The 26,794-nt window shown below is 44.7% G+C and overlaps 2 long non-coding RNA genes across 2 annotated transcripts in view; one reads left to right on the plus strand and one right to left on the minus strand.

The window, feature by feature from the left end:
• Nucleotides 1–26,794, minus strand: part of LOC124297547 (uncharacterized) — a 34,622-nt gene that overhangs the window by 1,734 nt on the left and 6,094 nt on the right. The window lies entirely within an intron of this gene.
• Nucleotides 12,734–24,564, plus strand: LOC124297538 (uncharacterized). Its single transcript, XR_006906626.1, has 9 exons — nucleotides 12,734–13,155; nucleotides 17,019–17,196; nucleotides 18,079–18,378; nucleotides 18,623–18,779; nucleotides 18,846–19,158; nucleotides 19,263–19,455; nucleotides 19,903–20,093; nucleotides 20,548–20,827; nucleotides 22,138–24,564. It is a non-coding gene; the product is annotated as an uncharacterized LOC124297538 (long non-coding RNA).

Below are 26,794 nucleotides of genomic sequence, written 5' to 3' on the forward strand. Positions count from 1 at the left end.
TCACCCCTTTCATTGTTTTCGACGTGCGTTTACGTCAATTATTGTATAAATCGAGAGAAAAAAGGAAAAGGAATACTCGAAGCTTTCCGAAATGCATCCTTGTTAGATCGTGAGTGCCCGGTATCGTATAGACATATTTAAATAACTAAATAATAGTAATTATTATTAATTATATCGAGAGTGAGTCTGTTGCTAGTGACTTGGTCCAGTGTTAATAATGTATTTTATTTGTTTCGTTACACGATTTTTTCCATTTTTCTTTTTTTTTTTTGTTTTTTTTTTCTTCTTTATTTTTATGAAACTTGTTTTCTCGTTGTTTCTCGCCGCGTGTCGTATACACGCTCCGTACCTATGAACGCCCATAGCTGTGGTAAACTTTCAAGCACCCTCGGCAGAACGACGAGGCTTCGACTTCGAATTCTCGGTCAGACGGATGGATGATAACGAATAACAATGATAATAATTAGTAAGAACGATATTCTGAAATCATTATCGTATATTTTCCTTTGCTTCCACCGTAATATACGTATAAATAATAAATATATATCCATCGACTGTAACCGTAATGCGGGTTGATCAATGTTAGCTCCGATTGATCGAGCGATCGAAACTCCTTATTCGATGCAAGAGGGTGGCGCGCGCTGGTGCGTTCACTTACTTAAGTTAAGCTCAAGTATTACGTTCGCGTAGCGTTTGCAAATGTTACTTCATTCCATGTAATATACGTAATAGACTAACTAAAATACCTACCTACTACATCTACGTAACCCTAGAGCACCGTACGTGTAAGATCATATGATTATATAACTTAAATTGTAATTATTAAATGGTATGACGTCAAAAAAAAAAAAAAAAAAAAAACAACTCAGGCAAATCGTCATTCAGTCATTTCGTATTCTAAATATTATTAAACTGTATGTATACTTGAAACCGATTTCCCAGCATGCAAACTATTTCAAAGGACACTATATCAAAATTCATTTTTACTTCTCAGCAAGAATATTGTGCAAATACGCCTCACCGCGAAAGTTGGAATGAGTCGTTTCTTTTTCTTTTTTTTTTCGTACAAATACGGTTCTTCGCTAAAATTGAAATTCACTGTTCCATCTCAGGAACGGAAATGTGGCGTATGTCAGATTAGAATTTTTTTCAATCAAGCCACAACTGATATGACCATCAGTTTGAAAGACGTAGAATATCAAGTCTCGGTTTAACTAAATTCCTAATTGAGAAACCAAGCAACCGGTGTATTGATCACAGCGCGTTAAACTAATCGCCGAAATTTTACAATACATTGCTTTACTTCGATCTTATTTCAAGAAATTGAACCGGCATCGCCGTGTCCAGAGAGTCCTCCAATTCGAAGCAACCTCCCATGCGCTAACGTGTGTGTGTGTAAATCATATATTTATTTACAGTCTCGCATCATTGGCGATAAGATCACGTGACAACTACGGGGGGTCGACCTAGTGACACCCCCGACACAGAGACGCGAGGTGCGGGGGCGAAGAACTAAAAGTCACGGTTGCGCCCGGCTATCTCAAGTCAGTGAGTTGGCCGGTTGTCCGGCAAACCGAAACTGGTTGTTCAAGCTACCGCCGATGATCAAGCACCTTTGAATCGTTACCCGAGTATCACGTCGCATTATCGATACACTCCGGTATACAACCATGACACGAGGAAAAAAGAAGACCGTTTCGTTTGTGCACCGCAGGTTGCACCCTTTCGGTACGGTGCTTTATCACCCGCGGTCGAAGACTGGAAGCTCGCATTGGCCGATTAAAACCGAGGGGTTAACCACGCCAAGAAGTCATTCGAAGCGACGCACTCGCTCGAGTTCACGTGCGCTCTGATCCGTTCCAAAGTGGTCAAGTACCTCGGGACTGAAACGGATCCTGCTACGAAGCAGGATCCACGAGTCAGTGTTTTTTCCCACGGTTGCCGGGCGGTGGTGCGCAGGTATTTCCACGTCTCAAATGACTCACGAATTATATGCAGTGGTAAAAATTAGGTCGAGGAAAAGGATTCCGCTTCGCGCTCAGCGTCCTCCGGCGAGCTTAAGAAGGGTGTAAAAATTTTCGGTGAAGGATCTCGCGCGGCCGCATAGTTGGAATAATTATAACTCAGGCTGCCCTACTAAATCAAGTGTGGCTGGTACCTTTTTAAGCTCCTCCGCGGCACTAAAGAATCTTCGGTCAGGGCCCTCCGCCATCTATCTGGATGGACCTAGGGGGAGGATGCGCGTATAGGTTAACGGGGGCTACTACCTGTGATCGCGAGGAGAGGAAGGAGTTCGGCGGTGCGGCTCGGCGGGCGAAGCGGCCCTCAGATAACGCAATCTTGAGTTATTTACGGCAACAGAGTGTCGGAGACGCGTTGCGCCGCGTTGCTTTGCGCCCCGCTGATCGTCCTACGCACTTGCCGCCCGGATTCAGCGTGTAATAAGCTGTTCACCGAGTGTCGCTTGCACGCGTAATTCTATAAATATTAATAATAATTTATCGCGTCAGTCCTGCGGACGGGCGCTTTGCCTGCGTTTGTAACTCGGAGTGAGATTCGTGTGCAAGAGTATTAGCATTCCATATATCGCTTAACGCGTTTGCGTCATTTATTTTTATACCGTTACCGCAACCGAGCGGCCGCGCACCACTCCGTAATTAATATTGCACATGCCTATGATAGGTGGCTGCGTATGTCGAATGTACGTAGGTAAATGCGTAAATGCGCACGCGTCGCGTGAGGCTAGTTTTCATTTAGATCGGGTGAACTTAGAGTTAAATGTAGCGAATCGGAGAGGTGTTCCGTACACGAATTATAAAAGTGAAAGAGAAAAAAATCGTCAAGAAAGAATTCTTTCCAGAGACGTGCAGTTATCGAGCTCAACTTACGGTGAACCGCCTCCGTACTCGGTGCAGGAAAACTGACTTCCGTCGTTTCTCAGCGATTGCATTAGAGCGAATATCTGTCAAACATTTTTTCTTAATGTACCTAATTTTTTTTTTATTGGCCAGTCGAATGCGCGCGATATCGTCGGCTGAATCTGATCCCGTACTTAATGCATTGCAACGCTTCGCGGCCCGGCGCGGTTCGTTAAAAAGCTCGTTTCAGACTCGTGTTATGCTCCGCGTTGAATGAAGCTTCATTTGCAAAGTTTTCAACAAAAAGAAAAACAAACGGTGTACAGAATTATATAAAAGTTACTCAACGCAGCGCGCTTTTAACTTATACATATACGTATATACAGTATATACGAGGTCTTCGTGTCAATAGGTGTATAATGCCTCTCGCCTGCCGCCAGTCACTCACTCAGTCAGTCATTGATACTCCCGAGTGATTAATGAGGAGGATTCAAGGTGTGGGGCTGCAGGGACGGGTCTAACAGAAAACCAAAAGAACCCTTTCGCCGCCCGCAGCGGCAGAACGCGGCTTGTAGAGTCTCAAAAAATGTGGCCGGAATTAAACAAGTTCGTTTTTTATTTATTTCGCACGATACAGCTGCGCTGAGTTGTCGGTATGGAAAATTGTACAATACGAGAAAACGTACAACAGATAGATACGTGGATAGTTTATTATTTCCCCGTAACAGTATTGGGCAATTTTAATGGTACATGCAGACAATGAGTGGTACAAGAGATGGATAGCCGAGTAATAATTACAGTAAAGCTAGAACACGTGCGGTGCAAAAGAGCATCGTAGAAATGGACTGCGGGTCTGCGGAGATGGCAAAAGCAGCAGCAAAGAGGGTACGAAGGTTGTCTTTGCTGAAAGAGCGACAGCGTCGGGGAGGTCTGAAGAAATCGGGATCAGGGACTCCGGAGACTTTGGAAGAAGTTTAGTAAAACTCTTGGCCGAGAAGGAAGATGCGTTGCTTCGGGTGGGTAGGTAGGTAGGTACAAACGTACGATACATATGTAGGTTTGTACATCGAGGTAGGTACGCGGGGCTCGTCTCTGTCCGTTCGAACGTCCGTCTGTCCCTCCGTTGGCTGTCCGCAAACGGAGCGGAGCAAGACTTCAGCACACTCACTCCTGTACGACGGAGTCTGAATAACAAATCTCTCCAATTCACATGTCGACATCAAAGAAGATAATATAAACGCTGCGTCGATACATCGTCTACAAAACCTTAATGTTTTATTAATGCGATCTCCGTACCATCTCGCCGCATCCAGGTTTCGTCCTCTCCTCTCTTCTATATCCTATCCTGTCGAGCGATGTCCTATTTCGCTTCAAGCTCCGTTTTATGTCGATTTACTTTGTTTCGCTACGCGGGATCTCATGGGAGAACCGGGCTTACCCCAGGCTTTGAGCTTCGTCGATAAAAAGCACACCTCCGAAGATCCGACGAGTACAATATGAGTTACCGATTAGAAATTTTTACTCTTCCCGAAGGATGACGAAACGAAAATCTCTGTCACAGGTCCGTCGGGCGAATGTATAACGGTTATTCAAAGCTTAGTTGAGTAAAGTATTTCGTCAGCTGTGTACAAGAATGTTTTAACACCAGCTCGTGTATGCAACCACTGTCAAGGCGGTCTTTCACTTTCACAGAATCACCCCACTTGCACGGTTTTTTTGCGGTAGAAACGAAACGGTATATACGGGGATGACGGCGCGTAGGCCGGTAAAAAGATTGGTGACGATTCTTAATTGCCGTGACAGGATCGCCAGGCATGCGGTCCTGCCAGGAGGTCTCTCGGGCCGGAGGATGGCGCGCGGCTATTTCACGCGCCGATGTGTGCGCACGGTCAGAGCGCTTCGACGTCATACGAGGGCTTTAGGACCCCGGGTACGCGTTACAAAATGCTTGCGTATGGAAGCTGGAGGAAAGCACCGCACGCCGCGCGTTTAATCGCATGCAGGAATGCAGGCAGCGCGGTTGCGGGAACCGAACTGACGTGAAACCGAGTTTTCAAACTCCGGGTGCACTCTCAGAGGTCCACCCTGATCGCTCGCTCTCTTCCTCCTTGATGCTGAAGTCGGGCTTTCCGAGTCCCGATGCCGGATCACAGCGACTGCGGCACCGGCTGATTCTTTCTGAGTGACAGCGCTGCGCATCAAGTTTATATGCGCGTGTGTTTAAGCCGGCATGCACGGTGCAGCACACTCGGCGATCCCGGTATTATACACATCTATATATAACTACTTGCGCGAGATCCGTCTTCGCCCGGTAAGCAGAAGAGCTTTTAAACAAAGGGGACTGACTGCCGTGCGGGGTTTTCATTTCGTAATTTTTTTTTTTTTTTCTTTTATTGTTTTTCACGTTTTTTTCTTCAACGCGTAAGCTCTTCGAATGTTTACAATGTTGCACGGGTTATTTCTCTTCTTCTGCTTACGTCTTGGTGAAAAATTGAACGAACAAGATGAAAAAAAAAAAAAAAAGAAAAAAGATGACGAGGTGGAGGAAAAGGAGGATGATGATGATGATGATGATGAGGAGGAAGGTGAAAAAATACAACAACATGCGTGTGCCGTTACACTTGTTCACGTTTATCCAAACAACACGTCGTCACTTTTCAACTTCCACTGATTAATCGAATTTTAAATCAAAACATGGCGAGGCGACCCTCAAGCACTGGCGGGAAATTCGAACACATTGTGGGGGGGATAAATTCATTCATGCGGAGAAGAAATAACTGCTCGATAACGCGTTGTTATAATATAAGAGCAGCCGTTAATTAGTCTTTTGATGTGTATAATCCCTTACGGGAGAAAATTTGTCAGACGTCGACCGGCCGCAGTTTGATAAAATGAACGTGTAACGAATTCTCAGAACAAATTCAGATCGCGTTCAAATCGTCTATTCTCTGATTGTTTGTAAAAGACCCTTTTGCTCCGCGTTAAGATGAGCATAGAATTTATTCACGCTCCTATACAGGAATCAATCACGGCATAAATAAAGTTCGAAAAAAAATTTACCGACTCATGTATCTCAATCGTTGTTCGCTCACTCTTCTCCTACATCCAAAGCGAGCTGACCCAGAAATGGAAAAGCATTTTATCTCCCCGTCAGCACGGAATCTTTCTCGATACAATCACAAAGCTTCTACCACGGCTTCCTGTTTTCTCACCTTATAATTCCTGGGAAATATTCACGCGGAGCGATTGTCAATCAGCGTTCATCGACTAATGACGAGATTCCGATACCGACGTCGAGGCGCGTTACGACCGGAATGAAACTCGTCTGGCCCCCGACCGATACGCGAGACAGCTTCGCTCTTGCAACGTCGGTCGGAATTCGAAATATCTGCGAGTTTCCAAGATGTAATAACGAACGACAGTATGAGAGAGGAGAGAACGAGAGGATAACAAACGAAACGAGAAAGTCTGCGGCGAGGGTGCGGGTCTCGTCCCGGGCAGGCGGGGCGGCGGAACTCCGGGGTTCATCTGTGTATGTGTGTTTGTAGCGGGAGCCTCCGGTGTTTTCCGGACAAAAATTAATGATCCTTCTTCCCCCGAGCCACTCGGCGTTCTCCAACTTTCCTCGCATTTCCAATTATATACCTGCGCCCTGCACAGGTTACAGTGCCGAATACATCATGCGGCGAAAACCGTGCTCCGTTGCCGCTCGATCGGGGACCTCGCGGGGTTTTGGGTCCTATCTGACCTCGCGGCGTGTGGCCGGGAAACATGGCGAAAAGTGCGAGTCCGACCGGAAGGCTGGACTGCAAGGCTTGCGCTGATTTATAAGCGGAACCCTTTTGGGCAAAATTCGCGCAAGGTCGTGCGGCCGGTGGGAATAGTGAGTGTGCCCGGTGCCAATAAAGGCACAAAGGCCCTTGCTCGGCCTCGATTTGCATGAAAGCGAGTCCTGCAATAATTTTCTTTCGCCGGACGGGCGAAAAGGGTTTCCTCTTGCAACGGCAGCGGCAGAGGAAAAGCGGAAAATTCCGGGAAACGAGGAGCCGAAGACGGGCCCCGATTCCCAAGGGAATCGACGTTGCGCGGTAAGGGCATAAATCAATTAAAGTGTAAATTATAATGTGCACCAGTGGCGTGCAGGCTAAACAACCACCTGTTGAACTCCGTGCCGGGAAGGGATAAAGGGTTGAAACGCCGTCGGCGTTATCCCGTAAATTTCCTCCCCGGTTTGGCTCCGATCTCCGCGCGGCTTGCTATCTCCGGGTTAATGTGTGCTCGTGCAAACGCTTCCACACTCTCTCGGCACACGCGGTCGTCCTCTCATCTCGCTACGTGATCCGCCCACGTGCTTCCGTTTCCTAATACACGTTCCCCGTTGTCCCGGTGTCGAGCCCCGCGTTATCGCCAACCGGTTATTCACCGCGTCCAGTTTTGCGAAGGCTTCGAATTTTGTGACGAACAGTTGCGGCGAAAATTCCTACTCGTTGTGTAAATACAGCCGCGAAAAATTGAGGAAATATATGGGTTCGGCGATCGGACGGAAGCCGAGGAGTAACTAAATGTTTTTGCACTTTTTGTTTCCGGAGACCGCGAAGCGGGGGATCGTCGCAAGTATAAAGAAATCAGTGAATCGTAACTCAATCAGGGGTAGATTCCTTCTAGATAAATTGTTTATTGATTAGTTCGGCTCCGTGGGTGGGTGCTGGCTGTCGGGGTGGTGAGAGCCGCTCGATTCACCCATACCAGCGTCTCGGAACTTCCGTGGCTGTAACTTTCTTTGTCTTTACCCTGTAGGCGTTTCTTTCTGCGCTCAAATCGATGCTTGAAAAATATCAAATACGCAGGGGTGCGAGTCATTTCTCTTTTCCGTCTGCACCGCATTCGACTGTAGTTATTCTCGACAGTTCGACGCCGTGGGCGCAGTTCTCACAACCTTTGGATTTGAATTCGTGCAATTTCGTCCGTAAAGTACCTCGTGTATTCTCAAAAAGTCGTCGGTTGAAACTGCTTGAAGAATTCCAAATAAATAAAGAAATAAATTGTAGAGTGTAAGCATTCCGCTAAATGATTTCCGGAGTATTGAATTACCGATGGATATGCAACGGTCGTATCAGATTCACGAATCTTGGAAAAGAAAACGAAGTCTGCGATTCTCCAATTCAACTTACTCAATGAACTCACGATTGTCGGTACAGCTACGCGAGTTCGTCTAGAAATTGTTACCCATCGACCGTCTGTCTAGCCTGCGAAGCGAACCAAAGCAAAGTAACCACAGAAGCTTTCAAATCGCAACGGGCTGTCCCTCAAGACGATTAAAGCACACCGGAGATTAGTAGAAATAGATTGAATGTCTTGTCGGTTACGGATGACTTGAGAACTTCTCGAACACAGACGTTGACATTGAAACTTAGAAACTAAAATTCGCAGAATAAAAAGACCTAAATATGTTGCAGACGATGATACCGTACGTACATTTGACGTGAAGTGAAAGACTGAAATTGCACCGCATTCTTTGAGATCCCGTCAGTCTTGAGAATAGAAAAAAACTCCATAGACCAGAAGTTGTCAATACCGCGGGTTTCTAATTTCGTGAGTTGAATTTGCAGTCTCGGGTAACGTTCGTTGAGTCTTTCTCTCTGCGCGCGGTTGGCAAGCATCGTCGGTTCGGCTGTCACCGACTTGGTAGTATAATAAGGCAGGAAAGTCAAAGAGTAGCTCCGTATAGCTTGCAAAGGAGTTTGCCGTCGAGGAGGTGAGGTGGAATGGGGGCGGACAAGGGGATGGGGTGAAGAGGGGGGAAGAGGGCCAGAACTGTTTTCACCGACATCCAGTCAAGCCAGCCACATCGCCGCGGGTCCCGACGAAGTGTGCGCGGGCAAGGGAGTTCTGTGGCCGTCACGTCAGAGTGACGAGAACCCCCGCCATCCCCCGACATCACCGCTACTCGCCCCCGTGAAGCCCCATCCGCGCCTCGCACCCCCTTCGCTTCAGTTCGCTTCACCCCCGCCGACTAGTAGTCGAGGAATTCGAGTTGCCATAAATCTCCCTTGACGGGCGCGATGCCGCGGGGCCAAGGGGCGCTCGTGGTGAGGGTTCGGAACCCGCTACGCGAGGAATTGTAATAGTTTTGCAGGAGGCTTTCGCGAAGCGGTGCGGCTAATACAACCAGGCTTCAAGGCTGGAGCCGGAGCACGCAGTTTTGCACCTAGACGTATCGAAGATCGAAGAGTATGAGAGCGCCGGGTAAGGAGGAGCGAAAATTTGCACCCCCGTTTTGTGGGGGCAGAAAAGATCCCGCCAAAGCGAGGGGCGAGAGGCGTACGAAATTCCTCAGGCACTCGAACTCGCGACTGTACGCGAAATGCTGCGGTAGGTTAGAAAAATTTGGACTTGGAACGATTTTAAGGGTGAAATTCATTTCGGGGGCTTAAAACGGGAATAGTTTGCCTTCCTTCCTCCTTCCCTTTATCCTCACGTTACGGATTGTATGGATCTCGCGGGGGTTAATGGAGGGGGTATATCCATCAACCACCCAGAAACGGAGACTCGCGGGAGCCGCGTCAAAACCCGGCAGAAGCCTGAAAGAAGCGAAAAAGGAACGAGGCGAGGAACCGGAGTGAGTTCTGGGCCCGCAAACATCTTTATCCATTTTATTATCATTTTTTCCCGACGATATCGATTCTCCGCAGTTATCAAAACATCAACAATAACACCTCAACTCTCCGCTCGTAATATTAATCACTCTCTTCCTCGGTCCGCTGAACTTGAAGGTGTAATCGCATCTCTGCGCAGAAAGGAATTCCGGAATTATTCCACTTCGGAAGAATCCGAAATGAAAACTGCTTCCGTAATAAATTTTTTTTTTTTTCAACTTCTCTTACGCACGTGGTAACGGAAGAAAAGCAGAATTGCCGTATCAAACCTTGTGAGGAAAATTCTCCACTTGGAGTAAATTCTCTGAAGAAATGATAAAATTCAGCTTCTAGTTACTCCGGCAACTATTAGGTATCTCAACCTTTATTTCTTTCCCGCGTGACAAAGTGGGTGGTCACTTTTCTAAATTTTCTCAACGAGCCTGAAATTTCGTGAATTTGTTACCACGGCTGCAGCAGGACTTCACGCATTTCCTTGCCAACTGAAGACGACACCGTATGACGAGCGGAAGAACCGGACGGCATGAGTTGGGGGCGTTCTACGTCATCTCCAATGAAATACGGTCGGGTCTTCTTCCAAACCCGTACCATGCAACGTCAGTTAGCTGTCCTAGAATACTCGGGAAAGCCCCCAATATCTGTACGCTCGCCGTTGGATGTGCCCTTGGGAGTCTCCAGGTTGGCAAGGAGTTGGCGCGTCGCGACGCCGAGCTAACGCGATATGACGTGGTTGACTGTGTTTCCGCACACACTGACCCATGCGACTGCACACTCACGTGATACACATCCACACACGTGATGCCGCGGTCCTGCAAGCCTTCACCCCCGCCGCCGAGCTATTATGTAATAAAGAACGGTGCTTTCCTGCATCGTACTAACGCTCGTATCAAATACCGCTTACCGCACGAACATATCCATATCCAGCTCCTATCCGTTCTCCCAACGATGCATTGAACGCCCAAGCGAACGGGGCATGGTATTATCGGAGTCATTAGCAACTCATAACTCGCTAATTCCCATCCATTATTTACAAGTCAGTGTGAACCGGCAGGGTGGAAAGCTCTTTCCTGAAAGAGGATCCAATACCTTGAGTTTTCAACGTCCAGTCCAAGGCGCCGCAGCATGGTGCACGACTTGTCATCAAGGCGGACCATGTTCACAACGACTCTTGCTGTTCAAATTCAAACACCCGACTGCCCGGCGTTGGAGGAGGAAAATCTCCCCGACACCTATGCTTGAAGACCTCAACTTGGATGCCTGTTGGCCATAGCCAGCTGCCTGATGCCGGTACAGCTGGCAGTTGGTCTGTTCGTCGAACTGCCACATCGACGAACAAGAAGAGGGAAATGGACAAAGCTAGTTCTGGAAGCCACACGAGATGGCGGAACGTTCGTGAGGCAGCCATCATGAATCAAACCACTTGTCACAAGGCGGTGGGTGTCTACACTAAAGAGAGGTGGGTCTTTCTGACTGGAGCTGCTGCACTCAGGGAGGAGTCGACCATTCAAGACCCTTTCGGATTTTCTCCCAAACCGCAACCGACCACCTGCAGTCGATTAACTGACGTCATCGACGTGGAAACTCTTCCGCTGACCATTTTTCCACTTCAGATCTTCAGCATGCACATCAATGTGCAAGCGACAATTGCACGTGCAGAATTATTTCCACGGTTTATCATCCAGGCCCCAAAAATTGGATGAGGCTAGGCTGAAACAGAACGAATAATCCCCGATTTGGTTCCATTATTCAACAAAATGATTTCCTCATTTAGCCGTGAGCTTACACGCTGCTCCGGAAACATTATAAATTGGTGAAACTGATGGCTGAAACGATGCTGATTTTGCATGGAAATATGGGATTTGATTATGACTGACGCGATGTTGAGGAAATTTACCAAATATTCTCTGGCCATCTGCCCAGCGAGTGGTGAACCCAGTGCAAATCACCTGGCTATGGTCACATTAACTGTGAGGTATGGTAACACTGCGGATAGCTTACGACCTGAGGAACAGTTGCACAAATCTCTCCGTTGACGAGGCTATTTCAGTTAACAGAGCCAGGTAACTGAACATCGACCCGTGGTATCCAAGCTTGTTCCCAACTATGGATAACTTTCCAATCGGTAACCCAAGTACCGACCATCAGCCAGTCAATGGAACCATCGCCAGAACAGGTTAACGAATTATAAAGTTGGATAAGAGTACAGCCGTCGAGGTAAATTCAAATATGTGTTTTGTTAAGGGATAGGTACTATTTTTTGCACATTCGTGGTGATTGGAATGGTTTCACTTCCATGTCCAATTGATCTGATTGTTACTGCTGCAATATTACATGTTTTTTTTTTTAATTTTCTTCTCTTACTCGAAATTCTTTGCCACTGATTATTGTTACCAAAATTTTCCAAAGATGTTTTTCATCGCTTTCACTGTAATGACGGCGCGGCTGTAAACTATGTTCTATCCCCGGCGATGTGTCGAGACAAAAATAACTCGACGACGTTCCATACCCACAATGACTTTGCGTTATCTGAACAGCTGACCGTATCGTGCAGCGTGTCGATTCAAATACCAGTTCAAGTTCAAGGTCATTATTCATGTTGTAGGAAGTGGGTCATAAGGCTGCATGTACAAGTCAATAAATTTTACGTTCGACGAACGGTCTATACGCCCAGAAATTTGCATTCCAACACAGCTGGTAAAATTTCAATGATTAACGAAGCTGACTCGAAGAGACTGGGACAATTCACCAGATTCAATTTGACCTCAACAAAATTGAGCACCGCAGAGTCGTTGTGAAGATAACCGTAGAAAAATTTTCATTTACATTTTTATCTGATATCGTCTCGCATGTGACGTAAGCGATTTGTTTTTTTAAGCCCAGAACAGTCTCCGCACTTCTTGTTTGAGAGTCTCCCGCCGGAAGCGTCGACGATTTCGGAAATTTTTAACCGAGGACCGTTGCTGGCGTGCAGCTTGCACCTCGATTTCACTTGGACTTTTGCGTCTATTGTGGGGCCTGACGTGGGGCTCCGACGGTTGTTTTACGACCGACCCAAAAACCGAGGGAACCAAACCATGGCCTACCAACACGCATAGCAATAGTTTCGAGTGCGTTGCCCGGCGGCTGGGCTACTGTCGCCAATGATAATTTATGGTAATGCCGTTTCATACCGGCGAGGTTGGAGCGAGAAGCAAGCGAGGCAGTCGCTTGGAAGACGCCGTGGGAGCTGGTCGGATGCAGCTCAACCAGCGGACGAGCTTTTTGTGAAATTCGGTTGTTACGTGCCTCAATAACTAACTCTGGCCGGTCTTCGGCCTGCAGTTGAGAACAGTTCGCAATCTCCTCTACCGCCCCTTGACGCCGGATGCAGTACTTGATTCCGGTGAACCGATAAGGTGACGCCCAGCGTCGCTCAGCGTCACATAGCGTCGCCAACACTTATCCGGCACTCCGAACCGGCCGCGCCGAACTCCAACAGCGCGCGCGCAGCGCTCTACGATTTCGCTTCCTCCTGGGATTCATGAGTTCGTTTTCGACTACCCGTCACATCGCAGGCGCCGGTTGCTCCGTTTCAACGAAATCTTCTTCGGGGGACTTTGTTGCATAAATATCAAGAGGCTCTTCAATCCATCTATCGATAGGTGAGTACTGTGCACTAGTTTTATATTTGATCCCCTTTTTTTTTTATATATACATAGTTCGGACCTCCTGCTCTCTCGCCCTGTCCGACCGTATCATAGGGGATGGATTCAAGTGCACGGGATATCTCGGTAACGGTTTCGATGCAATCTTTCTCAGTACGAAAGCTAGATAATGTGTTGGAAGAAATTGTTGGTTGGCTCTTGACGTGGAGATAAACAAAGCAATCGAGACAGCGAGTCATTGACATTTTGTTTATACGATATTTGTAAAGTTGACATTGAGATTCAACTGTTTCTTCATTTGCGACCTAAATACGAATCGATTTTATATTTATTGGGAAGCTTCGGTTATTTCTACTCAATGCTGCTGCGACTCATGATTTTTTTTGTTTTCTCTTTCATGGCGGGGCGAAACAACGCAATGGCGGGTAAATCGGTGCGCTACGAGGGGTGGCTTTTACCCCCAAAAAATCACGGGTCTCTGGGGCTCCGCTACTAGACACTCGTTGCGGGCATGCGTGTGGAATTTGCGCGCGCATATAGGAACGCATGATGGCCGACGTCTGTCTCAAAATATTCCTAAACGGTTTCCAAAATTTTTTAAAATCGATTTCGACGGATTATCATTATTTTCTCTGAATGAGAAATCACTTTCGCCGACTATTGTGAAGTTCTGGATTAACAAATAACGCTTTGGGAAGGTGTCTGTTTCAGCGTAAACATTTTTGTCGCGAGAAAAAATATTCAGGTATAGAATAAGAGGATTAAAAGTAATTGCTGATTAGGTGCCATAATTTTTAAATACAGTATCATAGGAAAGTCTTGGGCTTGTATAAATGCGTCATAATGTACAGCTGTATACAATCCAAGTAGAAACATCAGCTGCAGAGAATGAGATCAACCGCTATTTTGATTTAGGATTTTGAACGACAATCATACGGAGATAATCTCTCTTTCAGTTGTTCGCGACATATTTTAGTAATGCTAAGAAAATAATTTCCTTAATCGATTTCTTTGTAGAGATATTAGAAATTTCTTTCACTTTACCGTTTCAGTTGTTATATTTTACCTTCATCTATTAGTAATTGATGTATCGAAATGTTCTTATCTAGTAAAATCATCTCAATTGTACTAAATAACATGATCTGCAAAGAGTAAAAGTTAAACAATGTTTGATCAGAGGCCATACATAAACTGCTTTTGGTTCAACTGTGCAATAAAAACGACAGAGTAGCTTCCTGTAAAATCCCGGATTTCATATCAGTATTACAACCGAAAGATTGACTCAATAAAATCCGAATTTTTGAAAATTCGAATATATCGGTATTCTATCTGTAAACGTGAAAATTTTTGGGGTTCAGATGAAAAACGGAATACTCCAAGCGCGATAAAAAGTTATGACGTTAAAATTTCGAATCTAGAACTTCGATCTGTGTCCATCGGGTGTAAGTGAGTTTGGATGGAAAAAAAACATGTGGAAATCATACGTGACAGAAGTGAAACTATTGAAGTTTATATGATTGATTTACCGCAACTTCAACTACTCAAAAAATGGCTCTTTGAATAACTTACATCCAAACAGTGGGGCTGACGGAATGAGAAACTGAGGGAGAAAATGAGATAAAGACGGATAGGGAGGATTAGCAATTTCCGGTGTTTGTTTGAAATAGTAAATTAGTGTTTGTGCTCGGGCCCAAACGAGTGGCGGCACGCAGATCCGCACAAAGGAAAGACCGATGGTAAGGATCGTATACAGGTTTCATAAAATTGCTCTTAAAAACATTGTTCATTTACCCCCGCTAAAGAAGTTTCACTTCAAAAATCAAGCGTCAGCATTTTGCACACGTGCTGATGTCAGACGGGCAAAAAGAAAGGGAGATAAAAGAGAAAGAGAGAGAGAGAGAGAGAAGGTGCAACGACCTCGCGCAATTGAAACACCGAAACGTGTATACGTTGTACCTATACGCGTAAAGACGTGCGTCTAGAGTCAATAAGCTCGCCTCCCTCGAGGCATCTCGCAGCGCGATATTGCGACTCGGATATTTTTTCGCATCAGGAATAATTTCGCGTGCCATGCCGATGAGTATCTGCCCCGAAGTGTTTACGACGTGCGTATTCTCGCTTCGGCAAAAGTTGGTGTAACGGCCACTATCATCCCGCATCGAGGCACGAGAGACTTGAACTTACGCCGAGGCCCAATCAAGGACGAACCGGCCTGACTGCAGCTTCGGCCGCATTCCATGAGCACCTCTCCTACCTTCGAACCCTTGAATCAGGGGCCAGTTCGATGACGCCCACCGTTTTTATAAATCGGAGCCCCGAAGCTGCGACTGCATCAAGCGCATTGTTGCACTTCCATCCCACGCTTCGAACGCTGCAACGATCGTTTCAGTCTAGAGTCGAGCGATTCTGCGCCTTTCGTACCACTGCAGGGACAGATCTTGGAACCGGCGCAAACTCGGCGGGTGCACGATGCTCACCGACTCCTGCACTTTGCATCTTCAACGATTATTTTTACTCCTCGGCAATATTCGCATCTCGTTCCGCGCGATAAAGTCCCGAGAAACTATTCCCGCAATCGTTGGTTCATCTCTCTCTCTCTCTCTCTCTCTCTCTATCCACATGCACTTGACGAGATCGCATTCAGGGTGCAGCTGAGCTTCTGCATTACGGATTCGCCTTGGAATTTACGCCTAGCATCAATCGCGTACTGCTTTACGCGCGTATTTCACATTCAAGAAACGTTCGCTCACGCGATGTATTACCTTGCAATTCGTTTTTTCGTACATGCAAGTGCGATTAAACGCGATCCGGTTGAATAGATTCAGAGCCATCGGAGGGACGCGAAGGGTCGTCTCGACTTACGGCCCAAGACCGGATGAAGATTTTTGAAGGATTATTAGTTAATGTATATTGACAGCAGCCGTGAGCGGACATCTAAATAAACAAGAAGGCAGAGCGTCATGCAGGATGACGCGACAAATACGCGAATGATCGATGTGTCGAGTCTCGAGACGCCGGCGCTGATTCTTGTGTGTATATCAGCCGCGTGCATCGACCACCTCGTAGGCTTCGATGTCTTGTTTCTCATACACTCTCATTGCTAGATCTCGGGCCGTTATAAACGAATAGCAAAGCCACCCTCGCACTTGTCCACGTGTCTGCCACGCGACCTTTCTTCTCCACGTGTGGTTGACCCGTTATCTTATATACACGCACCGTGCAGTGACTGCTGGAAGGATGGAAGTCGGAGGAAGGTGACGTTTTTTGGTTCGATATTCAGTCGGCGATTCCTTCGACATTGATCCGGGCATCGCGTTGTAGCCGAGATAAAAAGGGACCTCGATCGGTTAATCTTCTGCGCGTTTTCGACGTGGCACGTTTGATGCGGTAATAAAAATGACCGTTTCTGCCGGCTGCCCGACGGCTCGACGTTCGAGGATAATTTTGTGGCTCATCAAATTAGTTCGCAAACCGAGAAACTTGATACCGCGGCTGTATTACACCGACGCCGTATAAATTAACGCGTTTCCGCGCCGAATTACGTCACCCGTCTACGTTTGTTTACGAGCTACGAAACGAGGGCTCATTAGATCCGCGGTACTCCGTCGCCACATGGCCGAATTAGATTCCCACAGACGATGCCAACGCTCTGGTTATCCAAAGTTCACCAAAAATCAGTGGAAAATAGACCCGTAAATGGAAATTCGATAGGAAAAGTTTTATTCAATTGTAAGATTAATATTCTAATGGTAATATCAATTGCTAATCTTGAGACACTTCGACAGTGAGAGTCACAGTTTTCTACGCTTTGAACTTTCTTCATATCCATTAATGGCTACGCCACTGTAACTTCTGCGCAGGATAATCTTGGGATCCCATGGGCAGGTAGACGTGCTATTGAAACAGAAACCCCACTGACTTTACGATGGCGACCGTTTGGCCTTGAGACCGCCCAAACCTACGCCGAGTGAACAGCGTATTTCCAAAGCACGAGGAGCTGAAGTTGCATCAGAGACTTGCCGAACGATCTGCGTTATTGTGGGTATAAATTCCAATGGATTTTTTAAAAGAACGAGAAAAAACTCAAAGGGCGTCTCTAACAGCCAGGGAAATACCCGGAACGCAATTTCTCCGTCCAATTTGGCCTCTCTGCCGTTGCCCAAGTTTTATTCCACTCAGCTTTCAAAGGATAGATCTTGCAGTCAGGTATAAGGAAAACGACACCACGGCGTAAAAGGAGTTGCGAAAGTTTGAGCCAAAGTTTTACGATCGTAGTTGGGGTGGGGATCAATTGGGGAGACAGGGTGCCTGGAGCTGGGGTTTGTATCGCGCGTCTATAGGGTCGAGAGCATCAAGAAGCGAGAGCGATCGATTGAGCAGGGACGCGGAGGAACCGAGCGAAGGTTTGCTGTTTGGCAAGCTTTGGCAGTGTCGTATATCCGAGCTTTCCAACTGTAGTGATCGGATTCTTTTATTCCTCCACCGTTTTCCCGTTCCAAGCCAGAGAGAGCCAATATTGGAAGATGTTTATCCGCACCTCAAATCACATCTGTATCCAATTTTTCTTTCGAGTCAGGTTTAATTTCCTCCAATTACAGCGAACCCGTAGTAACGAGTCAAGATATCCGGTTCTCGGTTACTCGACCCATCTTGAATTCATTCCTAAGTCGTTCTTCCCGGGATTCCTCGTTCCGATTTCAAAATAAGACCGTGTAATATGCTACGGGACGGATCGATCCAGTTAATGGTAATTAGCGTCTAGACTCTGGCGTGTGGTTGGGTAAAACGACGACAAGAGAAAAAAAGTATCCGCCGTTATTGGAGCAGCGAGCTTTTATTTGTTCCTTGGAAGTCGAAATGCAGCCAGCTTCGATGATCGCGACTACAATATATTCCATTTGCTTGATTTTCTCCTTTCAGAGAATGGCCGGAACGGGTTTATTACGCAGTCGCCCGATTGGTTATCCCCGTGCCCGCCGTTTCGTGAATTTCATTCCTGACTCCATGGAGGAACAAAGTGAAAAGGGAGGAATATAGGATGCCGGCTGGCGGGCAGATGGTTGCCCTGCTTATTGGTTTATTCGCCCGGTACCCTCGCCCTCGTCTCGATCCTAGCCTGTCGCCTGGCCTCCCTCCATCCCAGTGGCCGGAGGCCCTGCTTGAGGGGAAAGCACGTATCCTGTTCACTTCCTGTATCAACTGTGACAATCATCGACAGAGGTATGTGCATACGTGGTTTTATCCATACACGAAAAGGACATCGGCAAAGAAGCGTCGTTCTGAGATCCGATGTATCAAATCACATCGCCTAGATTCACGGCTCCGTTATTACGTCGATTTTCATTCTGGCTTCGTCGTTGCACGAACTTCATTCTGAAAATATATGAGATCGATTATCCCAGAGTTATAATGGTGGAAAGTTGAAATACCCAACTGAAGCTGGTCGTTTTACTAATTGTTTTAGAAATTCTTAAGACAGTTAACGGGGCATAGATTGGGATTGTTTGGACGATTAATTTGCAGCCTGACTCTTTGTTTCGCGAGAATGGAAAGAAAGCTCCACTTGAAGCAACGTCAATCGAAGTGGGCGATGTATCTCGCGTTGAGTGGAGAATATAACGGTATTTTATAAAACCGCATAAATACACTGCGATTTATGCACCCACATCATAACCCTATACTTATAGGTGGGCTGGAGTATAAAAAATCGGGTCACATAATTTGAATATTCTACATTTCCCGACGGAGCAACAAAGCAAAGATGTGAGAGATAGAGAGCGTAAAACGAAATGAAATGAAAAAACAAATGCGAAGAAAATGAAAAGGAAAAAACCCTCCGCGGAGTAATACACGCAATATTTCATTCGTAGCTCATTTACATTCCGCATACCCCTAGGGATAGAGTGTAGAAGAGTTCCGTTATAGTGTCCTGGAAGCTCGCAAAGTGCAGGAGAGGCAGGGACGGAGGATCTAGGCGATAAAATCACGTAGCGTAAAATGGTAAAAATTTACACAAGAATTGGGCAGAGAATCTAGCGGGATGGGTGGCTACAGCCGCGACTCAAGCAACAGTTACAATGCATAAAATTATTCTTCATCCACAGAGAGAAGGGCGGCGGGGAGCCGGTATTATGGCGTCGTCGCTGGGCGGTCGGCGTCGGGTCGATAGGACGATGGAGGCGCACCGAAGGCCTGGCGAAACTGCGTTCCTGGCCAACCCCCCGTCGTCTGCACCCTCGAACTTCTCTCCTTTGAGCCGAGCTCATCCCAGGGGATGAAATTATTCGCTCCGAAAATGTAAGTGTGGGCGAGCATCGGGGTGGGGGACGAGTCTCGTCGGAGCGAGGGTCAGGGAACCAGTTAAGCTCTCGACTCGGTTCTAATTCCTTTCGTGACGTGACATGTTTTGACGTCCCGTCGAGAGTTGCAAAATCCTCAACCTTCGTCTTCTTCTCCTTCTTCTTCTTCTTCTTCTTCTTCTTTCTTTTTCGTGTCCGGTATTTAGCTTCGCACCCGAAGTAACTACCCTCTAGGGGTGTGTTATTCGGAGGGATTAGGATCACTTCGAGGTAATTCATCCAATCCGGTGTCATAGAGCTTAATCTCTCCAACCCAACGCTGCTAATCACGGATGTTTTGACAAATAAGGGTAACCGTTTAGTCTTGGTGTCAAGTAGTCACTGATCATTCAAAATACGCATTTGTCTCGAGGCTAGTAACAACTGATGCAATTTTTTCCCACAGGTCCTGGAAGCGCTGACGAGAGCTGACGAGTCAGTCCACTCAACGAGTCCGCACCAAACACGGTCAGTCAATCCTTTACGGTACGTCGCAAGCTGTCAACTCGATAATTGCTCACAAAAGGGATCGAGGTTTTTTCTACGGAAAAACCGATTTCTCGGATCATCCGGTGAATGAAGACATATTGTGTATAGGTATGTATGTATACCACGACACGTTTATGTATGTACTCCCAGAAGAGCAGTTGATAGACGTGTCCATTCTGGGGAGGACAAACAAACCTCCTCTTTTTATTTCGCCTCTTCTTTTCTTGTTAAAACTGCCCCATACAGCCACATTTCACACATATACACAGACGCAGCGATCATCCGGAGACACAGGAACACTTGAACGTGTCCTTTCATTCGATACTCAATGCATTAATCGAACTGAACAGAATGATTATCGCTTAATTACAAATCGCTCTGATCACAACATGATTTCGGAATATATTAACGAACGATCTACAATTCTTTCTGGTTACGTAAATTGGTTCTGAAGTATCGGAACTGAGGTGTAATTAATTGTGGGATGGAATTGAAATCGAATGTATGAGAGTTTGCTCACCTTGTACATCAAATTACCAATAAATCAATTACCACGTTACAGAAAACTTGGACCAAGATGAACTTGACAGAGTGACCGAGTAACCTTTCGGCTCGGAAATATTGCGTACGCACATGTCGGTGCACTGCAGGAATCTGATGCACTTCGGGACAGCGAGATTGCATTTACCGCTACCCGGAGCCGTCCTTGTGCAAACTGCTGTATCATCTTCACCTCGCTCATCCACAGTCGACTTGCTTATACAATGACCTGAAGAGCGGAGAAATATATTGTCTATAGATATTTTTCATTGAACTTGACCACGTATTTGATCATCGAACAGGTACGAACGCTGTTATGATTGTGTAGTCCTTCGGTGCTATCGAAATGAGAAGAGAAATACTGGACGCCGTTTTGTTCGCAGTAAAATAACGAAGTACTTAATTTATATGCACTTGATCATTCGCGTTTATAGACGGAAAATCGTTACGATGCTATCAATTGCAAGTAAAAATACTCAATGATAGTATTGTTAGCTTTCAAAGCGAGAATAAGTAAATTTTCTGCAAAGTTTGATACTAAACTATATCTCTCTCGAACGTGTGTTTCAGATTTCGAGTGCATTAAAACGTCAGAATATCGAATTTTAGATATTACAGAAGCCAGGATGATCAGGAATACTTATTTGCGGAATCTAACTGAGTTAAAATTCTTAAGACTGAAATTCCGTACGGTGTACGATATTATTTGTTAATCAAAATGGGTTTGAGCTTATTCATACTCGATGATGCTGACTAATCAACGTTGTCACGACTATCGCGATGTTTATTTAGAAATAAAACAGGTTTTTTTATCACTTTGAACAATATGTCTACACGCAGGCTTATCGACTCGCATGAAATATAAGTAATCCATCAGCAGAAAAAAAACAAAACATGTTAATTGTAGTATAGAGTGCAATTTAGCATGCTTTATTTCCTAATCAATAAATCGCAGCGAAATTCTATCCGACGAACACGCGGGTACCAAAAACAATAATTACAAAAAAGATAATTTTCTTGTTTTTTTTTTTTTTTTGAAAGTAATATTTCAAATTGTTACTTGAAAATCAGTATCGAACTCAAACACCAAACAACTTCATCTTATCGTAAATTACATATTACTTTTTCCGCAACATGATATTGCAGTTTTGTAGTTTTTTCATACTTAAGTAGGCAGCTTTCTCAGTTTATTGTGTTATTACATTGATACAACGGGTTATTTCGATGGAATGAAAAAGGTACAGGAATAAAGGGAGGCGAAAGAATGCTTACATCGACGAACATGTCAGATAACGAATTAGCAATGACTTTCGTGTTTGCAAATATTAGAAAGTGATTCGAGAAGTTATGCTAACCTCATCGTTCGTGCTTATTAGACGTGGACGGATCCTTCTTTGAAAAATGACTAAACGAAAAGAACCAATTTCCGAATGACTCTGCAAACTTGAAAATCAGACTCTGGTCTAGACTGCTGAAGAACTTGACTATTTTCATTTACCGCTGTACAGATCCACCAAGAACAAATCCGTCGCATTGAGTTATAATTTTATCATTTCTTTCCAGTACGTACATTCTTCACTCCGTTCATACGATGCAATGAATTTCGTTTCAGGTGATTCGGATGGGTAGTTTCATGGACGTTCAGCGATTCGTTATACTGGGCCAACTGAGAAACATATTACCGTAGAAATTAACGATGCTCAGTTACGTAGAAGATGGCGAACCCATTGCAGCGAGCAATTTTGTAATTTAGAAGGCCCAGTTAATGCTCTACATCTACCCTGTAGATCCGAATTTGTTTGATAACAGGCGACAAATTCGGTTCTAGAGAGGTTTGTGTGGTGCATACAATGCTACAGTGGTCTGGATCGAGTTACCTTTGTACAACTACCTGCGATTTATTATCTTACTGCATGACCGCTAAACACTGTAAATCCAACTATATAAGGCAATCGACAATGTACATCAGTTTCTGAAATTTTACATCCGGTGAGTTTTATCGGATACTGCAAATGAGAAGCTTCAGGCAACGGTTGATGAAAAATAAGTGCACATCGGAATATTATACTGATGACGTTGCTCGATTTTCAGGATACTCTGTGTTCCTTTTTCGTGAGATGAGAATCTTAGAATTCGTTGTTTGTCTACTGATTTTTGATAACGCTTGCCAAAAGCAAATTCTTATTGTTCGCTCTAATTTGAGCAGCGCGTTAAAAATGACCACAATTAGTTAACTCGGCGTTGAATGTATAATTTATAAATCATGTGCAAGCTTCTCGTCTAATTTATTAACACTCTCCCCCTTAAAGACATCTTCGAATTCGTCTTTTTATCCGTGATTCCCTAAACGAATCGAAACGGTTACACGCATCAGCGGGAGCTCGAGGGCCAACTCTTTTTCACTTAACGGCCTTCTTAGTGTGCGTGGGAACGTTTTTCCTGGACCACATCGATCAGATATAGATCATCAATAAAAAACAACGTCCGTTAAACCGGACGTCAAATAGCTCGTATTATGCTTTCGACGCTGCAGCTTATACCTCGCTCAAGAATGTAAACTTACACCAGAGATCAGAAGGATTTTATCTTTCAACTTTGTGAATCAAATATAGATCATTCGACTAAATAATTTATTACGATCGCGTACTGATATTGAATGTATTTTTCTCAGATACCGAAATTTAATAACGCGTTGCTGAATAATGATTGTCGGTAAAAAAGAATCCTTTTTTGTGTGACATATTTATCCATCTAATCGTTGGAATAAATTATTCTACTGACGATCGGATAAGACAAAGATCCGATCGTAAACAGCAGAATAAATGCGTAGATTTAATTTATTCAGCATAAATTGACGTCAGTGAATAGGAACTTGAACTTCTGCGAATGTAATTGCGTTGATACTCGTCGTACTCGATGTTACGTGTACCTTAATCATGCGTGACTATTAAAATTACCTATTTTTCGTACATATCTATTCAACAGTCGTTAATAGGTTGCGGATATGATTAGCAGTAAAATAAAACTAAGATCTTTGTTCGACAGCATATTTAATTTTGTACCGATGGAATTTTAATTTCTTTGTTCGTGGCATCTTATCCTACTTTTTGTTCTTCGATGTAATCCAAATTTAGAAGCGCATTGACGGTTATTGCAAATTGACACACGGCAGTGAGGATAGCAATAGTACCTATTTTGAAACGTCTTGTACCCAACATGATCCTGTACGTGGTAATTATTGGAAAGGCAATATTCGATGCGCGTGATCAGACGACACGTGGAAAATCTTGCGTAATAAAAGCAAGTGCCAACAAAGTGTCAATCAATCATAATACAATCTTGCAAAGGTTGCTTCTGCAGCGCAAAGATCTTAGAGGGCATCTATAAGCGGGTAAAACAAGGCAAAAAAGCCGATATATCCAACCGAGATCGCGAAGAGAACTCAAGGTAATCTTGTGGGATTTCTCGAAGGAATCCCATAACGAGTTAAGTATCATTTAATGAACAAGAGTTACATATGCGTCTGAAAAAGCAAATCACGTTCAAACTGACACTTCGCGAGATTAATCGTAAGACCAACCGTAAAGTCAATTTCACTACAGGTTGCACTGATGCAGAAATCTCATGCTTGGGCTGGATAGATAGAATTTATTACAAAATAGCAATAGGAAAACGTGTGTAAAGATAAAAACTAACTTGAGATTGCAAAGCAGAGAGAGAGAGAGAGAGAGTCTTGCAACGTATGCAATCAAATAAAATTCAAAAAGCACACGAAACATGTCGCATATTGACAGCTCACGCATGTATCAACGCTGCAGGAGGTTTCGTACAAGATTGTATTTCATTTGTTGGCAATGTGCCAATTAACGAATAACCCATCGAACATAAGCGTGTATTTCTTTGACCAGTAGATCAGGGGCACGGAAACGTACGATTAACTATTACTTACAAATTACCATAGTAATAATACGCCGGGTAATTGATTTACGCAGAGTCTTAGAGTGATTGGAATACTGCGATTAGTTTCGTGGATCTTTTGAGGCCAGCTGCCGCAACTCAAGACCGTGTAAACCAATTTCGATGAAAATCAATCTCTATTTCTAATATTGAATTTTGACTCTCGAGGTGAGTTTCAGTAATTAATTTCTACAAATTTGCATCTAAAATCATTGCAAGAATAATAATTATTGAGTAAATAAATTCTATCGAAATATATGTTTAAATAAAAAACATACAAATTGATTCTTTTATTCTGAAACGTTTTGTTACTCGAGTGTAAAGGAAGCATGGCAGTAATTTTCGAGGCATGGTAACCCATAGATGTACTGTGTAAACTGATCGATTCAATAACTCAAGGAAAGCGTGTGAGGAGCTGGAAATAATTTCCTTGCGTCGCGGGTCGAGAGAGGCCCGAATTTCAGGTATAATACCATCGTCGACGGGATGGCGGGGCGAAATTGTTGATTCGTGGCTAAGTTATCGTGGCATATAATATAAGGTCGGCTGTGAAGGGACACGTGGGTATTTGAGAATGGAGACAAACGGCTGCGCTGGCCGCGTATATATAAAGACAGTCCGGGGTACGTAACAACGCTCGTCGTTCTCCGTGCACGTCAAGATCCTCGCGCGTCTCAAGTCTAAATCCACATCTGAGTGTGTGAGAAAACATAGCAAGATTAATGATTTGCGTGACACGGAGCGAGGGGCGCTTTGCCGTGCCCCGGATCCTCGCCTCTCGGCTGCAACATCGGCGAGCTTTGGAAGCCTGCGGCAGCGAGAGGCCCAAAAATCGGGGGAACGGCACGGGAATTACTTAGATTCGCGTTTTTGCCAGGCGTTTACGCGTTCGCCGATATGCCCGTTATAATTACATGCTAATGCACAACGCGTTTACCGCCTTGAATTTTCCACCCATCCAAATTGGCTCCTACCTACGATCATTAATTCTCCAAATATAATTCGTCTGACAACTGGCTGAGAAAATTTACTAAGGGTGTAAATGAAACACGAGCTCGAGTTCCTACTTAAACACCTTTCACACCGCATTCGGTCTTCTACATCGCGTTATACGAATAATTGATAATCCTCGCAATCTCCACCCTCGACTGGTTGAATATATGTATATATTCGCCCGCTCGATGATTACAAACTTTCGTTCACTCCGTTGCGAAATTTTTGATCTGTAAAAATCTCTTGTCTTCATCGGATGGTAAGTACACTTCAGTCTGATGTCAATTGAAGTAACTATTACCAATGGTTCGATCGATGTATAATATTTTCATGAAATTCATCCTCGAGATTTATTGTCTTGTGTAATTGTTGGTCACAAATTATAAGAGCGATTATTCGACTCAAATCGGTTGTAGAGCAAATTTTTATCGCTTTTACTCATAAACTTACAATTTTTAGCGATCTTCCGTGCTTGAACAATATCGATAACTAGAAATTTAGTGAGCCACAAAATTCGATTATTTTAAACCTGAAATTCAATGTTTAGAATGCAGTAGAACCTCGATTATCCGAATCTCGGTTATTCAAACCCTCAATTACCCGAATCATGACTTCACTTATTTGACCGCTCAACTATCCGAACGTCGGTTCAAAAAATACACATTGTTGCTCAGTAAGAAATTTGGAGCAGCTGTTGGTCAATTGACAATAAACGACTACGTAAATCCAATGTAATAAAATAATCGTTCGGTGTATAAAAGAGGTTTAATACGAATTGGATGTTTAATACGGACTGTATGTCGATTTAAAAATTGCACTTCAATTCTCCGAACTAGTCTTGGTCCCCATCAATTCGGATAATCAAGGTCCTGCTGTACTGAATCCCGTCACACATAATGCGTTGAAAAAATACCAAAGCAATTCCTGCATATCCTTCTTATTTTATGTTACATGTTTTTATAGGTATATGATGACATTATGATACGGTTATTTCTTTATTCTTTGTCGTCTTTGCAAAATGGTTAATCCCCGTTGAACTTGTAAAATATAAATTTAAAAAAAAAAAAAAATACCGCTGCCTTGAAAATCGTCGAAATAACGACAGACGTGAAACGTTTTTTTTTTTTTTTTCTTACTTTCCGCATCTGTACGAGTCGTCGCGGGGATCCGAATCGCGTAACGATCATCCGCAGTGCAGCGAGGCGCATGGGGTGCCGAATTTGAATGGGATGGGGTGGCGCGAGGTTAAGCGTCGTCACGTTGGCTGGCCCCTGGGGCAAGACATGCAGAATTTAAGGGAGCAAGCTGCGGGGTCCGGG

The sequence above is a fragment of the Neodiprion virginianus genome, chromosome 1, assembly GCF_021901495.1.
Source record: "Neodiprion virginianus isolate iyNeoVirg1 chromosome 1, iyNeoVirg1.1, whole genome shotgun sequence".
In the NCBI taxonomy this organism is placed as follows: domain Eukaryota; kingdom Metazoa; phylum Arthropoda; class Insecta; order Hymenoptera; family Diprionidae; genus Neodiprion; species Neodiprion virginianus.